This window comes from Sorex fumeus, unplaced genomic scaffold, assembly GCF_029834395.1.
Source record: "Sorex fumeus unplaced genomic scaffold, SorFum_2.1 ptg000015l, whole genome shotgun sequence".
NCBI lineage: Eukaryota > Metazoa > Chordata > Mammalia > Eulipotyphla > Soricidae > Sorex > Sorex fumeus.
This window is the reverse complement of record NW_026606072.1, coordinates 25,559,617-25,565,616: the sequence shown is the minus strand read 5'-3', so window position 1 is coordinate 25,565,616 and position 6,000 is coordinate 25,559,617.

Genomic DNA, 6,000 nt, shown 5'->3' with positions numbered 1-6,000 from the left:
CGGCCACATGGGAGCCTTGTGGACAGCAGGTATGAGCTGGGAGTGTGGGGGCGACTAAAACCTCATGGGAAGGGGGGCGTTCTGGTCCGTCCTTCACGCCCTACCGAGGTCACCAGTTGCCCCCCACGAGCGGCTCTCCAGCACGGCCACAGCCCCAGAAGCACAAGGGCTTAATGCAGAACCCAGCAGCTTGGAGCAGAAAAGTGAAAGGACTATGCGTTAATCCAGGCAATCATTTCTGCCCAGAGGGGAAAGGGTGTTGCCCCATTCGCCCTCTCCTCTCTGGAAAGAAAGATGGCGGCCACATGGGAGCCTTGTGTACAGCAGGTATGAGCCGGGAGTGTGGGGGTGACTAAAACCTCATGGGAAGGGGGGGCGTTTCGCTCCGCCCTTCACGCCCTACCGAGGCCACCGGTTGGCCCCCGCGAGCGGCTCTCCAGCACGGCCACAACTCCAGAACACAGAAACCAATTTCTTAACTATCTGACTTTCAGTAGAAATACTTCCAGGGTCAATAGGTAAAATAGCAGAAATCCAAAACCAACATTTAATTCTTGAACCCAGCTGTAGAAAGCAAATTACTTCACAATGCTTTTTCAGCATGTCTGTTTTTGGGGGGGCGGGGTAAACTCTAAATAATAGTGGTGAATCTTTTATTGAAACAATGAATCTAATTAAAGCAGATAGAGTGTGAACTAGAATTCATCTGCCTCACAGGGACGGGGAGGGGTGGGGGGTGGGGTTTTATTGGGGTTCTTCATGGTAAAAAATAAGTATTGGTAAAGGGAAATGTGTTTGATATTTGTATGACTGAGACATAAACCTGAAAGCTTTGTAACCTTTCCCACAGTGATTCAATAAATAAATAAAAAAATTTAAAAAAAATTAAAAAAAAATAAAAAAGAAAAAAAAGAAAAAAAAAGAAACCAAAACAAAAAAATATATAATAACATGTGTAAACATATAAGAATATATTCTGCTTCCAAAATATTAATATTATAACCTCATTGTATAAAGAAAATGTATTAGCTCAAAAATCTTTTTTATTAGTTCAACCCCCCCACCACTTCATTAAATATTAGGAGATACATTTTCATCTAGTGACACTTTTATTTTACTGAATGTATTTCATTCTCATCTACTTCATTAATATTACAAAGGATGAAAGATTTTTTCTCTTTGAGTTTTTACAACTATTTTCTATGCTAACTCTGTTTGTGAACATTTTTATTTGCTATTGTATTAAGTTTTAAGTTACAGCATAAGGTACTATGGATAAGGGAAACAGGTTCATATTGAACATAGTATTGAACCCACTGAATCTTTGGTTGAATACTTATCTGTGTGTGCATAGGGAGCTCACATGAGGCATATGCGGCCAGGCACAGAGCCAACTATTGGGTTAAAAACAACCACCAGGGAGTGGTGAAATGAACAATTTATGAAGCTCACAAATCTATGAAGCTCATTTGGATGATGTTCAAGTTCAGACATACCAGGTTTTACTGACTAGAGTGAAGAATCATCGCTGAAAACTCTGTCTGTTTAGTAGAGTCCACAGAAAAAGCACATCATTAGAACAGAGTTAATATAGCCCTAAAGTAAAATCTACAATAGACTTCACAAAGTTGAATTATATGCCATGAAAGAACCAAGCTGATTTGCAATAAATTAAAATCCTGTTAGAACAAAACTTAATACTTTGTTAAGAAACATACAAAATCCAGACACTCAGTAAGTTAGCATCTTTAAGATACAAAAAAATTGCTGAAAAATTATTATACATATGCAGAAAATTATAAATATGTTATTATTAAAGTCATTCAATAAACATAGGACAAAGATAGAATTAGAAGGCAAATGGGTTTTTAAACATAGCTAAATTTAGTTGTTCAAAAATTTATGGGAAACATAAAAATCATGAGATATTCTTGTAAGAAATTCTAAAACAGTTTAATTTATAAAAACAAAATGAAAAGAACTAAAGGCAGGATATATGAATTAAAATCTTCATAAATTGAATACTGCAGAAGAAAACATTTACTTTGAAAAATAAACGGTAGTAACTATCCAAATTGCATGATAGAACAAAGGCTGAAAAGCTTAAGAAACCTATGATGACCCACGAACAATACCAAGTTATCTATCATGTGTATAACTGCAATAATATAATATGAAAATAAAGCTTTTGTATAATTTTTTAAGGAAGTAATGGCTAAAAAGTTTCCAAAGTTGGTAAAAGTTACAAACTCATTAGTCTAAGAAGCTCAACAAACCCCAACCAGTATTAGCATGAAGAAGAATGTTATAAAAGAAAAACTAATCATTTTGAGACCTCCAGGGTGATCTAAGAATGGAGGAGGGCTAGCTCCCTACCTACTAAAGCCCTGAAAGCTACAGTCATGCCCCAGAGTCATCCCCATGCTTTGGACCAGACTTCACTACCTCAGGACTGATCTCCACAGAAACCCGAATCTGCTGAAAATTTCAGGTACCCGGAGGGTTTTTTTGCAAAAATCTCCAGACCTTCTTGGAGTCAGAATGGGCGTCCTCTCCCCACCTTCCCATACTTCCAGAAACCTCAACAGCCATACCCATATACCACCCCCACAACCCACCACCACCATGTACCGTCCTTGTTCAGAGAGTCATAAATAAATCTCAAAAGAGATAAACTATCCGCATAAAATTCTCCAATACCTATTCCTGGCTGAGATTTCTGGGACATTCTCAGAGAGGGGCAGCCCAGTTTCCACTCAAACAAAGTCCTGGCAGCTCCACTCAAACCCCAAAGCCACTGCCATGCATCTCACAGAACTGCCCAGTTAAATATTCTGGATTTTCTGGAGCAACATCTCTAAACTCTGCAATACCTCCACCCCAGTAGTAGCACACCAGGTTGGATGGGAATATGTGGTAGAAACCAACAAATCTTGACTAACAAAAACATTAACACAGAAGGTTTAACTTGCAACAACAGCTTAAGTCCTTGATGTTAAATCAAGGACTTAACATCCCCATAGAGAGATACAACAACTTTCACAAATTTTCTGCTGTGGAAATATTTTTTGATCATTCTGTTAACCATTAGTAGTAACAAGTAATAAAAAATAAATTATTGTGGGCCTGCTATGGGAACTGGCTTGAGGGGTATTTGGGAAAATGGAGACAATCGTGGAGGGAAGGTGACAGTGGTGGTAGGACGGGTGTCGGAATACTGAAAGCCTGTAACAAATCATCGTGAACATCTTTGCAAACCACAGTGTTTAAATAAAGTGGGGGAAATATCATATTGACAAAAATCAGTAGTAAAGGGGAAAATACTAAGAGCATTCAGAGAAGTAAGACATTTTACACAGCAATACAGCTGTATACAGTTGCTAACAAACATAATGACATCTAATTAGGAACTTCGTAAACCAGAAGAAAACAATAAGTTTCAAAAGTTCTAAATGGTCCTAAAAATATCACTAAAACTAGATATTTTCTTAAACTATTTTTCAAAAATGAGACTGAAGAAAGGACATAGCCAAACATATAAAACTTCCAAAGATTTGTTTCTTATAGGCCTGCACTAAAAGAAATGTTAAAGGAATTTCTTTTGGCAGAAGGAAAATGATACCAGATGAAAACTTGTGCTGTAGAAGGAATAAAGAGTTCCAGAAATAGTCAATATGCAGACAATAAAATAATTTTTCTAAGTTACTAATTTTTGAAAAAAATAATTGGCTAATATAAAACAATAGCAATGTATTAGTAGATTTATACATATGCAAATTTTAAATTATAAAAACATTTCTGCAAAGCATGGGGGTTATAAATGGAAATGTTTTAATAAAAGTCTTTCTTTTCTGTAGAATGATAAAATAATGATAAATTTAAGATGCATATCTTGATCTTCAAGAATAACCACTGAAATAAAAGAAGACGGACAGGTTAAAAATTAACAGAGGATACAAAATTGAGTACAAAATTATTCAACAAATCCGAAAAAACACAGGTAAGGAGGAAAAAGAATAAAGAACAGACTGAATAATAAAAACAAAGTTGCAAGATGAACTCCAAAATAATAACTATATTATATGTAAATCTTTGCCATTTCAAATAAAAGAAAGATATTTTCTGAATGGCTTAGGTAGTAGAGGACACACCTAGTGTGTGTGATAATCTGAATTTGATTCTTGGTACCACAAGGCCTGAACACCACAGGGCCTAAAGCCTAGATAGAGTATTACCAGAGCTATCCTAAGACCCTTGGAGTAGTACTGAATGTAATAATAGTAATAAAGATACTTTAGTCTGGGGAAAAAAGAAAGCAAGAACTAAGTATTTGCTTTTTAAAATAGAAATACACTACACATAAAATATAGGTTAATAAAATATGCCATGTGAATATATACCATGTGAATATCATATGCCATGTGAATACTAATCTTAAAAAGGTGGGATAATCCCGGTGACCATAAGTTTCTACAAGCTTGGCTCTGACATGTGGGTACCAGGACAATTTTTCTGAACTGCAATGGGGCCGCCTGGCTCCCAGAGAACCTCTGATTCTGGAAGTCACACCCACAACTCACCCCCCAGTGCCATTTTACAGCACATAATAGCAAAGAAGAAAACTGGCTGGAGGGCCCCAAAGCTCCCAGAGAATTCTTCGGACCCCAAACAGAGCTGATATCACTGGGAGGTCCCAGATGGGGTAGGTGCTGTCTCCCCGCCTTCTCCAGATGGAATCCTGGTGACCATGAGGTTCTACAAGCATGGCTCTGGCATGCGGGTACCAGGACAATTTTTCCAAACTGCGCGGCCACTTATGTGGCCATGCAACATTTCCTGATATGCAAAGTGATCAATAGAAAGGAAATCATCCACATTTCTCCCTGAAAATCAGGCTTGAATGGTTGTGGGAAAATCTGAGAAAAAGATAATGCCCAACTGAAGTACATCTTGAGTGTGCATTTAACTATGATGCTATGCTGCCCTGGGAAGGGAAGGTGTCTGTCCCTCCACCTGTCCCCCTCTGTGACGGCGACATGGTGGCCTGCATCTTTTAGAGCCTAATGAACAGCCAGGTAGTGACTGCATTGACAAGGCATGTGTGGCTTCATGGGACGGGTGGTGGAATCGGCCCTGCTCCCCACCATGACAGTGCTCTGGGTTGCCACCCTCAAACGCCTCCTTTGGCTTCTGACCGACCATGAACCCAGATGCATACATACCAATCTCAGAACCCAGGGGCTTCTGGCAGTAATCCCTCTAGGTTTATTACTAAAATATTAGAAATCCAAATTCGTGTGGCTGCTATTGTGGCCACACAACATCCTATGCTCTTCATAATCAACATTAGAAAATAAATTTTCTAATGATGTCTTTGTGGCAGTTCTGAATGTTGGGAAAATTCCAAAAAAACAATGGTGGGTCTTTTGTCATAATATTGAATGTAATCAACGTAGAGAGAGAGAGTAAATTGGAAATCTGCCACACAAGTGGGGGGCGGGTGGAAGGGGGGTATACTGGGGTTCTTGGTGGTGGAGAATGTGTACTGGTGAAGGGACAGGTGTTTGATCATTGTATGACTGACCTAGACTTGAACTGAAAGGCTTTGTTACTGTTCTCATGGTGATTCAACAAATAAATAAAAAAAAATTTTAAATGTGGGATAGGCTATATTAATTCATCTAGAAGATATATCCTACTTGATAAATATGCACTTACCAATATGGCTTCAAAACTGAAAAACGAAGTCTCAAAGAAGTAATGGGATAACTAAAACATATATAATAATTCAGAGGTTTCAATATTCCTCTCAAGTAATTGATGGAACAAGTGGAGAGAAAATCAATATGTAAAAAATGACTTAATGCCATAGACCTACTCAATCCAATTGCCACAGGATTCTGCAATCATACAACCAAAGAACATACAAATTTTTGGTGGTGATGGGTGCGGCCACACCTGGCAATGCTCAGTGTTTACTCCTGACTGTGCTCAGGGTAG